The sequence below is a fragment of the Asparagus officinalis genome, chromosome 5, assembly GCF_001876935.1.
Source record: "Asparagus officinalis chromosome 5, Aspof.V1, whole genome shotgun sequence".
NCBI lineage: Eukaryota > Viridiplantae > Streptophyta > Magnoliopsida > Asparagales > Asparagaceae > Asparagus > Asparagus officinalis.
This window is the reverse complement of record NC_033798.1, coordinates 19153938-19165873: the sequence shown is the minus strand read 5'-3', so window position 1 is coordinate 19165873 and position 11936 is coordinate 19153938.

Here is an 11936-nt window from a genome sequence, read left to right as displayed (position 1 = left end):
GCATTGACTACCGTTGACCTTCATTATAATGCGTTGACCGTCATTATCTTTCATTGTAATGCGTTAACCTTCATTATAACGCATTGACCGATATGAACACAGTTTATACTCATACATTAACTGTAGTCTACACAGTTTAAGCTCTTAAGGCGTTGGAGCGCGGAGAATTAGTTTATACCCATCTATTCCTTGGAGTTTCGGGAATCTGTTTAACCTCGTGTACCCGTTGGAGGTTCAAGGAGATATAGTTTATACTCGTATACTCATTGGAGTGTTAGGAAAGAAGCAATTTATACTCTTATACTCGTCGAAGTCTTGGGAAGAGCGAGCTGAGAATGTATTGGATGCTCGCCAGGTTGAGCTCTTTGTGCGAGATTTGATTGTAAGACCAGCCGTTGGTGCTGATACAGCTACTATCTCTGAAGCTACCGAACATCTGAAGTTATCATCCTCAAAAAAATGTTCAAGGCTCCAATGATTATAGAAGCTTGGGTGGGAGATGAGGTTAGCTTAGCTGTTCAAGTCACGAGACCAACTAGTGAAGCTGATGCGTCAGTGACTTTTATACCTTATTATGATTACCCATTGTATTTAGAATAGATAAACATAATACTCATAGGATTTTTGGCAAACGCTCAGCTATCAACGGGTGCTAAAAGAATAAATTCTCTTAGACTTGGTGCTATGATATTGAATACATAAGCTTTGTCAATTTTCACGGAAATAGACTAACCGATAACGCGTATTAGGCATAGACTTATCTCTAATTAGGAATCAAGATAATATCCCTCAGGCATGAATTCTGGTGTCTTTTCATGATGAAAGACTAACCGGCAATGTGTGTTAGGTGTAAACTTATCTCTGATTAGGGATCAAAATAAAATCCCCTGGGCATGGATTCTGGTATTTTTTTCGTGGCAAAAGATTAACCGGCAATACGTGTTAGGCGTAGACTAATCTCTAATTAGGGATCGAGATAATGTCTCACAGGCATGGATTCTAGTGTCTTTTTTATGGCAAAAGACTAACCGGCAATACGTGTTAGGCGTAGATTTATTTCTGATTAGGGATCGAGATAATGCTACCCAAGCATAGATTTTGGTGTCTTTTTTATAGCGAAAGACTAACCGGTAACGTGTGTTAGGCGTAGACTTATCTCTGATTAGGGATCGAGATAATATCCCCTACACGTGTAAGGCATGGATTTCAATATTATTAATAATAACCTACCGTGATATCAAATACGTGGGCTTTGCCATTTTCACGGGAATGCGCTACCTGATAGCATGTGTTAGATATAGACTTATCTCTATTTAGTGATCGAGATAAAGTCCCCCATGTAGGAAAGGTACGGATTTTTTGGTGCTACGATGTTAAATACATAGACTTAGTTGCTTTCGCGGGAATGGACCGTCCGGTAGCATGTGTTAGATGTAGACTTATCTCTAATTAGAGATTAAGATATAGTGATGTCTTCTATTAGGACAAAGACGAACTTTGTGCGGGAGAGGAAGAATTTTATATTCCATCTCTAGCTTGCCTTCTCTTAGGGCAAAGACGAACCCTGTGCTAGAGAGGAAGAATTTTATATTATATCTCATGCTGCAAAAGAAACTCAAAGTGGGATCTCCACTTCGAAAATCTAGAAAAGTAAAACTAAGAGTGAGATCTCCACTCCGAGAATCAAAAAGACTTGGATAGCCCTAACTATCAGAAGGTTTGATTACTTAATCTAAAGGTGAATTTCTCATTTATCGAGATAAAATCCCAACTTTGGCCCTAACTATTTACAGGTTTGACCAAAGGAGAGTGGAGGTACAAATAATAGTAGGAGTGTTAACTTGTACAAATCACTTAGTAGGGGTTTTCGGTGTCAAGTAGCAAGATCTCGACATGAAGGAGGTTCAATAATTACCATGGATCAGCAGATTGAAATTTTGACCGTCGTATCCAGACTTCAACAGTGTGAGTATTAAAGGCTTAGACACAGTGGGAGTTTAAATGAATTTAACCATGAATAATTTTAGTAGACCCACCGTTAATTAATTTGATCAGTGAGGAATTTTGTGGTGGAGGACCGTGAATCATTAAGCACTTCACAATGACACCCTGGGAGTTTCGTGGGGAAAGATTGACCATATGCAATCGTTGAATCTCATCTCAACGAAAGAGTGCTCCTAAAGTCACAATTGGTGGGTTTTAATCATCTTGAAAATAACTAAATAGCCACCGTGAGAGGTTCTTAATCATTTTTATCAAGATTAAGAATGAATTATTCCGATGATTGGTTTTCACCTTGAATAATTAAATGGTTTTGTGTTATCCTTAAGAATATCATGTGTGTTCTCCAGGAACTTCCTATTAGAATGCATTGAGGTATTCCACCACTAGATCTTTGGCGAACCTGAATCTAATTGTATTCGGTCACATTGTTGGGTTATCCTTAAGAATATTAAGAGTAATATTCTCTAGGAACTTCTCATTGTTGGTAATAAGGGAAGCAGTTTAACCTCGTATACCTATCAGAGGAAAGGGAGAAGCAGTTTATACTCTTATACTTATCAGAGTGTTCAGGAGCAGTTTAACCTCATATACATGTCGGAGGTTCAGAGAGCAGTTTAACCTCATATACTTGTCAGAGGATAAAGGAGAATCAGTATATACTCTTATACTTGTTGGAGTCTTCGTCGTTCTCATTTGGCTTGCTTTGCCATTATGATGCCAACGTCAATCAATGCATGAATGTCGTTCTTTAGAGTAAAACAAGTCTTGGTTGGATGATGAACCCTCCTGTGATATGCACAGTACTTTAGATCCGAGGTCTTATTTTCTTCCTCCTGATTTGTAATCGATGGTAGCTTGATTTTTTTGTTGGCGAGGATGTATTTAAAGATGGCTGGAACTTCATCATCTTCGAAAGAATACTCCACCTAGAACCTCAGATCAAGAGTCCTTTGTTACTTCCAAGGTTGCTATTGTGACATTTGATAAATGTCAATGGCAGTTGCAGGTGCCTTAGCCGTCGGTTGGCCTCTCTCGGCTTTTTTCCTTTTGAGAAAGCGTTCGGCCTGTTCACCACGTAGTTTTAACTCTTTCTAAGTTTTGGATGGCACGACCCCTAGGGCTTCCAGGACATCCAAAGAAAGGTTATCGTGACACATCTAGAGAATAAACTCCTCTATGACCGGATCTCGGTAATTCATCGGCTTATTCCGGAAGCGCTTGACGAAGTTATCGACTGACTCTTCGTCTTTCTGCTTCTCATCGAACAATGTTCCGATTAACACTTCAGTGTCATCATCGAAGAAGTTTGTGAGAAACATGCTCTCCATGGTGTCCTAGCTATTGAATCTCTCCGATTTGAGATGGCAGTACCAATCGAAGGCGGCCTCATGAAGGGTGTTAACAAATGACTAGACTATTAAAGATTCATTGCCAAAGATCATGCCTAGGTGAAACTTGAAGTAAATTAGGTGCTGAGTGGGCGAGCATCTCCCGTCAAACGGTGTGAAGTTAATTAAGTTGAACTTCACCGGATACGGAATTGATTTCCACTCCCTTGGGTATGGACACAGAATAACAGTCTTCTTTACCTCTTGAGCAAACATCAAGGTGTTGATTTTGCTCTCGAGATCCTTCATCTTCTTGTCTTCGCCTGCATCTTTCTTCGGGAGATTTTAGGGAGGAACGACGGGACCACCCCTAGTATAGTTATTATCGATGGGACCACCCCCATCATTTTCGTTGTCGGGAGGGGTATCACCATGGACATTCTCTTTCACTTATGAATTGCTACCTACCTGATTAGTAGTGTTGCGATGACTGGATTCACCAAATTGATTTGATAAAGTCTGAAGTTGTTGGGCATGTAATTCCCTCATGCACTGCATGTTTAACTCCATCTCCATATTTATTTAAGCTCTAAGGTCTTCCTTCTGCTTGGCTATAGCGTCTTGAAGCATTTAAGCCAGTTGATAAAGAGTAATTGTGAACGCTGTACTGTCAGAAGCGACTGTAAAACACTGTACTGTCAGAAGCGACGGGACCACCCCGTGTGCTGAACACTGTACTGTCAGAAGTGACTGCAGTGCAAGCGTCCGATGCTTCATCATCTGAGGATAGTTCTCTCTATATCCTTTGATAATCCCTACGTCTAATAGTTCTAGATCGTAGCCTGGTTAGACGCTAGGATATTTCCAAAAAAGGATCAGGACTAAAACGTCGTGTTGACTTCCCTTTATCGGCCATGTTGATGGTAACCTCTGGGAGTTCATCATCTTCCACTGCTGATTTTCTCTTATGGAAGCAACTTGATTTGGACTTCGGCACTTCATTGGAGATCCTTTCAAATACTGAGGCCATCTGTGGAGTAGTCTTGGGGCATCTACACTCTGATAATACTGCCCTGATAAACTTCTCACAAGGACAGTGAGAGTTTGTTTCCCGGATACTTCTTTTCTGAGACTGTTTGCGTCGAAAATTGTTGTATTCATTGTTGTATTCATTACAACTTTAGTCGTTACAATGAAATCACAAAAAGATTGTCTTTTTATAAGACTCTTACACAATGAAAACAAAAGTTACAACTCTCGTCAAAACAAACGCAGAGATCGTTTATCGGTCTTCTGCTTGCGTGGGTCTTTTGCCTGTGACGGGGACGTCAATATCCGTGGACTACCTGGCACTCAGATCTGTTCCGAAAAAATCGGATAGAGCTTCGTTGATCCGCGTGAGATCTAGAAGCCTGAAGCGTCTATCTCGGCTAAAATGAGATATCTGCTCTTCTTAGTGATTACCGGCGAAGGGTAATACTAAGGAAAAGGGGGACGGGTGATGAAGGCTCTGATGAAGACCTCTCTCCTCCTCGGTTGAAGTGCTCGACCACTCTTCACTGTAGCAGGGCTTCGCCAACTTCTCCAAAAATCCAGATCTTCAAAAATGAGGCATAGGGGGGCTATTTATAGGCAATGGGAGCACCTAGGGTGCCTAGACACCCCTGTGGTGTTTCGACTTTCCCGAGACACCCCGGGTGTCCCAACTTAGCCTGAGACGCTCCGTTGCGTATGGTTGATTGTTTTCGCCATAAATTCTTCAAATCCGAACTTGGATTTGAGTGATTCAAAGTGCGTTGGAAGCTTGACGAAGAGTTCGATCCGCTCTGGTGGTTGGATTATCTGTAGAGTGATCGAGACATGATGGGCATTGTCCTTTTTGTGAACATTGCCGGGTTCCCGATTGGTCCGGGTCTTCGTTGTTCCGAAATCTCATGTGGATCGGATGGTGACGTTCATCGTCGTTTTTTAACACTGAACCGTTTGTGGAGACCTATAGGCAATTTTCGATGCCTACAGATACCCCCTCCAAAGTGTTCCTGACTCGTTTCTTTTATAGAAGAGGCTGGAATACTTTGGATGTGATTAGTCTAGCCTTCAGTCGGCGTAAGGACCTGTAGTTAGCTTCAACTCTTGGCTCCTTCGATTTTCGGTCTATTCGATGCTTTGACGAATAGCCGAAGTTCTTTAGGCACTGCGTTTATCGCTTGGCCGTCGTCGGAGTCTCGAGTCTGCAGCTGATGAATTGAGTTTGGCTCGTGTCATTGAGTTGACTTTGAACTACCTCTGTCACATTGTGTTTGTAGGCCAATAAAAATGCATTATAGCTCCCTTAAGCTCAGCTCGGTACAAAGACAGCCACAACAGGCGACGCAGATTCGACGAACTCGCACGCAAGCAAAGGAATGCATCCATTCGCGTGTCGGAAATCAGCAACGATTCAGGGAGAATCCAACGCAGCTCATTTCAACCAGATAGATGCGATTGCGAACTCAAACTGCCCAAGGCGGGATTTACTGCAAATCAAGGATGCCGAGACACCAAATCAGAGTCCAGTCAACAGTAAAGCTCGGGTAAAACCGATAAACCGTCGAAACTGCGATGAACGGCGACGCGGCGATACACCGAGAAGCGAAAGCGCTCGGAAACCAAGTCATCGCGAGGCGGGTCTCACCGGAGCCCACCAAGGTGCGCTCTCGGTGGCCCGAGCCACCAAGTGAGTGGCTCGGCCGCAGCCACATAAGTGCCGTTCGGTGGCCAGCAGCCACCTTGGGGTGCTGCTCGGCCACCTGCCGCAGGCCACCAAATGGTGCTCGGAGCGCCGATACGCCCCCTCTAGGTGGCTCGGCCACACTCCGAGCACCAATTGGTGGCTCGCGAGGCCGAGCCACCTCGCCTATGGTGGCTCGGCGGCCACCAAAGAGGTGGGCTCGGTCCACCTACCCGAGGCCACGAAGAGGTGGCTCGTGGGCGAGCACCTCTTGGTGGCTCGGCATGAGCCGAGCCACCTTGAGGTGGCCGGCCATCTGAGTGTTGGCCACACGTGCACACGGGCACAGTGACGCTTGGCTATAAATAGGAGATGGGTTGTTCATTTTGAGGGGTTGGAAATTTTGGAGGCGAAGCTCTGCCGGATTCAAGACTCGAAACTTAAAAAAGATTGGAGCTTTGGGACTTCGGGGACTCACTCTTCAAGATCTGGTGCTCAGCGATCGTCAACGGACTCACTCTTCCAGATCTGGTACTCAGCGATCGTCAACGCCAAAAAAAGGCATGTGTTCGAGAGGACCGGATCTCAGATCTACGCAGACGTACTCCGGATCTAAGCTTGGTCTTAGATCCCGAGACTTGGACGATTGTTTCCTTGGTGAATCAATCCTCCCCGGCTATTATTTCCTTTGTGGAATAATACCCATTGTACTGCTTAGATCTGATCGGATCTAGATCTCGCGGTGGTCCACGGATAAACCCCGGCGCAGGCAAAGAACCCACACAAAGCAAGAGACCGCAAAACAGGTTCGTTGTAACCGGATCTTATAAAAAGACCGGATCTTTGTAATCGATAAACTATTACAAGAATTTGCAATGGAATCAATGAAGAAGAAAACAACGATTTTTCCCGCGAACAATCTGGCGACCACAGTGGGAGCCACCGATCTCGCTGCCGAGATCGGAGCGTCGCAGCCGCGGATCTCGATCCCGGTCGTGGAGGAGGTCGAGTATGAGTTTGACTAGCAGAAGTACGAGGAGTACGTGTCCTCGTCCGGATCTACCTCCCCCCGCAAGTCCAAGAAGTCCCAGAAGTTCTCCTCCAGGAGAAAGGTCCGTTGGTATGAAGAAGTCGAAGCCACCAACGAAGATCTCGCCCCGTTTGATGCCAAAGTCGCATCGGGTGAGATTCCTCCAGTTTCCAACTAGGTCAGATCTGCTCTGGCCAACTCTTCTGCCGCAGGGGGGTATGAAGACGTTGAAAACACCAACGAAGATCTCGCCCCGCTGGATGCCAAAGCCGCATCGGGCGAGATTCCTCCAAATCCCAACCAGGTCGGAGCTGCTCTGGCCAACTCTTCTGCCGCAGAGGGCGTGGTGACTCTCTCGAAGAGAGCCCGCCAAAGGCAACGTCAACGCCTTGCGAAACGATTCGCAAAGGCCATGGAGTCAGTTGACGGGATCCGCTACAACGTGGATCTGAAGAACAAAAGAGGCAAGCAGCCTCAACAATCAACGAATGGTGGTTCCTCCAAGCCGCCAACAATGGAATGGGTCCGTGTCAAACGGAACCGATCAACGCTGGAGGAGCGCATTCGCAAGCGCCGCGCACTATCAGCGCATGCACGGGCTCAAGCCGAAGAAGCCTGTAGAAAGCTGCAGAAGGAGGTGGCCAAGAAGCCGTCACCAACTCGCAAAGTTTTGAGGCCAAAGTCTGAAGCGGCAGTTCAGACCAAAAAGCAGCAACTGCGACCGTGGAAAGTGACAACTGCTCCGGGAGATCCAGCAGGACCATCCCAGGAAAGGAAGTTAGTCTTGGAGCGCCTCGGTCCACTTCCCGAGGAGCGAAGCAAGGCTCCAATCCAGAGACGTTTGGGCCCGCTGAAGAATCCCCGAACGACTCAACACGCTGGGGGTCGCTGCCACCTCCAACGTGACAAGGAGCTCAAGGCAGTTGCGTGCACCAATTTGCGCATCGAAGTCCAAGAGCCCGATGAGAATTCACGCCCAAAAAGGAAAGCCTCGAGGCGCGTGACTCTTGAGAGACCAAAGAAGGCAGTTCGCCCTCAGATGGAAACGTTGTCATTCGATGATGATAACGTTATACCTGAGAAGTCGTGCCAACACGCGATAGGTTACTCCGACTGTCAAAATGACGAGTTGTACTATCATGCTGGGGGTACGAATAGAACCAGGAAGAGGAGTCCCCGAGAACAGAAAATTCAATGCCCTTGTTCAAAGCTCATTCGGGCAGTACTGTCCGAGTGCAACTGCATCAAGGTAGTCCCCGAGAGAATTTTAGTGTTCGAAAGGCTTATTACCAAAATGCTAAAACCAAGGCGTAGGCGTTTTCGACAAAGAAGGACGGTGGTTGAAGATGAAGAATTCCCGAGGGTCACCGCTAATATGACAAGCAAAGAGACCTCATCACGGGATAATCTCGAGTCGATTCTGAAAGCATCCCGGCATCTAACCCGTCTGCAGTCTGCGCGAGGAACTTATGGTAGGGTTTGGACAAGAGTACCTTCAGAAGGTGAAGAGTCGGATACCTGCTCCGCAGTCGCATCAGATAATACAGTGTCCAGTGAGGGGGAACCCCGCGAGTCACTGATGATAAGCGCGGAACAAGTGGCCAAGATGCTCGAAGATGCCATAGCCAAACAACAGGAAAGCTTTAGGTTCGAGATGCAGATGACCATGCAGACTATGAGAGAGATGCATGAGCAACAAATTCGGGCACTGACGAACCAGCGAGGTGAACCAAGCCGCCGTAACCAGGTTGTTCAGGAAGAGGAGCACACGGATAGGGATGAAGCTCACAATGCCAATAACCCTCCCGTCAATGCAGGGGGTGGTAACGAGGATGCCAACGAAGATACAAGTGAAGACTTGAAGATCAAAGATCTCGAGAGCAAAATCAACACATTGATCTCCGCTCAAGAGGTGAAGAAGACGGGCATTCCTTGTCCATACCCACGAGAATGGGAATCAATCCCCTCTCCGGTGAAGTTCAGTCTGATTAACTTTACGCCGTTTGATGGGAAGGGTTCCCCCACTCAGCATTTGATTTATTTCAAATCGCACCTGGGTATTATTTCCGGCAATGAGCCTCTGATGGTGCGGTCATTCGTCGGCACTCTTCGCGGAGCCGCCTTCGATTGGTACCGCCGCCTCAAGCCAGGAAGCGTGAACAGCTGGGATGACATGGAGACCAAGTTCCTGGCCAATTTCTTCGATGACGACACCGAGGTATCTATCGGATCGTTGCTCGATGAGAAGCAGAAGGACGGAGAGTTAGTCGATACCTTCGTCAAAAGGTTCCGGAACAAGGCGATGAATTGCCGGGACCCGATCACCGAGGAATTCATTCTCCAGACCTGCCATAATAATCTGTCCTTAGACGTATTGGAAGCAATGGGGACAGCACCGTCTGACACTTGGAAGGATCTGAAGGTCCGAGGGGAGCAGGCTGAGCGATTCCTTAGAAGGAAAAAGGCCGAGAGGAACCAACCGACGGATAATCCGCTGAACTCAAACTTCGCCTCTCGTAATAAGGGCAAGGCACCTACAGTTGCTGGTGGTGCTAATCAAGCGTCGCAACAGCAATCTCGAAGGCAGCAAAAGACTTCGGGTCCGAGACTCCAAAAAGAGTACTCTTTCAAGGACGAAGACGTTCCAGCCATCTTCGAATCCCTCCTTGAAGGTAACAAGATCAAGCTACCACCTATCACAAATCAGGAGGAAGCTGACAACACTACGGACCCAAAGTACTGTGCATACCACAGGAGGGTCGTTCATCCCACCAAGGATTGCTTTACTCTCAAGAATAACATTCAGACCTTGGTTGAAGCCGGCGTCATAACGCTAAGGTAAGCCAATTGAGAATGGCAAAACTCCAAAGAGTATACGAGTATAAGCTGTTTCTCAATCCTCCAACCGGTATAAGAGGTTAAACTACTCCCTGATACTCCAATAGGTATATGAGTCTAAACTGTTTCCCCACTTTTGACGGGAAGTTCCTGGAGAATATTAAGCTAATATTCTTAAGGATAACCCGGTTAGGTAACTGATAATAATGTCTGAACCAGTTCCGCAGAGGAAACTGGGGGTGGACGATTTATGTAACGGGAAGTTCCCAAAACCACAACAATGTAATGAATAAGAACTCTCATTCAAATTCTCACCGTGTCTGTGCACTCAACACTCTCTCTGTTAGAGTCCGGACATAAAGTTCCCAATTGGTCAAACCTTCTTACAGTTAGGACCAAAACCAAAATCCCCTCTCGATCCCCACAATGAACGAGAGGTCCACAGATCGAGCGATCAAACCTTCCTACAGTTAGGATCGTCTCAAATCTCCCGATTGGTCAAACCTTCTTACAGTTAGGACCACAACCAAAATCCCCCTCTCGATTCCCCCAATGAACGAGAGGTCCACAAATCGAGCGATCAAACATTCCTACAGTTAGGATTGTCTCAAAACACCCACTTGGTCAAACCTTCTTACAGTTAGGACCACAGTCAAAATCCCCTCTCGATTCCTCCAATGAACGAGAGGTCCACTTTCAAATCGAGTGATCAAACCTTCCTACAGTTAGGGTCATCTCAAACTCCTGCTTGGTCAAACCTTCCTACAGTTAGGACCAAAACCGCAATTCACTCTCGATAAACGAGAAATTCATCTTTAGTTCGGTAATCAAACCTTCCGACAGTTAGGGTTATCCGAATCTTTTCGATTCTCGGAGTGGAGATCCCACTCTCAGTTTCACCTTTCCGGATTCTGGGGGTGGAGATCCCACCTCGAGTCTCCTTTCCTTCTTTGTTCGGGGAATAGAATATAAAATTCTTCCTTCCCCATACCAATCCTTTTCGAAGAATTCAGGATTCATCCTAGGAAGTTTATCCCGAATCCTAAGCAGGGATAAGTCTGCGCCTAACACGCGCTGTCGGTTTAGTCTTTTTCCGTAGAAAAAGACACCAGAGTTCGATTCTGGGGTATTCTATCCTGAAACCTAAGCAAGGATAAGTCTGCGCTTAACCCGCGCTGCCGGTTAGTTCTTAACCGTCAAAAAGAACACCCGTTCACATATTCAACATTTTGGCAGGTTGTTATTAATAACACCAAAATCCATGCCTTACACGCATGGGGAATTTCATCCTGAATCCTAAGAAAGGATATGTCGACGCCTAACACGCGTTGCCGGTTTAGTCTTTTACTGATTGAAAAAGACAACAGAATACCAGTCTGGGGTATTTTATCCCGAAGCCTAAGTAGGGATAAGTCAGCGTCTAATACACGTTGCCGGGTAGCTTATTCCCGTAACAATGGCGAAGTCTACATACGCACGGGGAATTTTATCCCGAATCCTGAGCAAGGATAAGTCAACGCCTAATACGTGTTACCGGTTTAGTCTTTCACCAATTAAAAAAAGAAAAAGAAGACACCAGAATACCAGTCTGGGGTATTTTATCCCGAAGCCTAAGTAGGGATAAGTCAGCGTCTAAAACACGTTGCTGGGTAGCCTATTCCCATAACAATGGCGAAGTCTACATATTCGAAGTTGTAGCATCAAGTCTAAGGGAGTTCATTCCTTTAGCACAACGTCACATGCGGAACGGACTTAAGACAATCCGCATGTAAGCCCGATTCAAACGGTAGTCGGTAAGAGCACGTCAAATCCGTTGAAGGCTGAGGATTTGCCAAAAATCCTAAGTCAACGTCTCATACACGTTGCTGTTTAGTCTTTTCACAGGAGAAAGACGAAGTCTACGTATTCAATATCGTAGCACTAAAAGGGTTAACTCTTTTAGCTTAACGTCACATGCGGAACGGACTTGAAAAATCCGCATGCTAGCCCAACTCAAACAGTAGTCGGTAAAGGCTCATCAAACCCG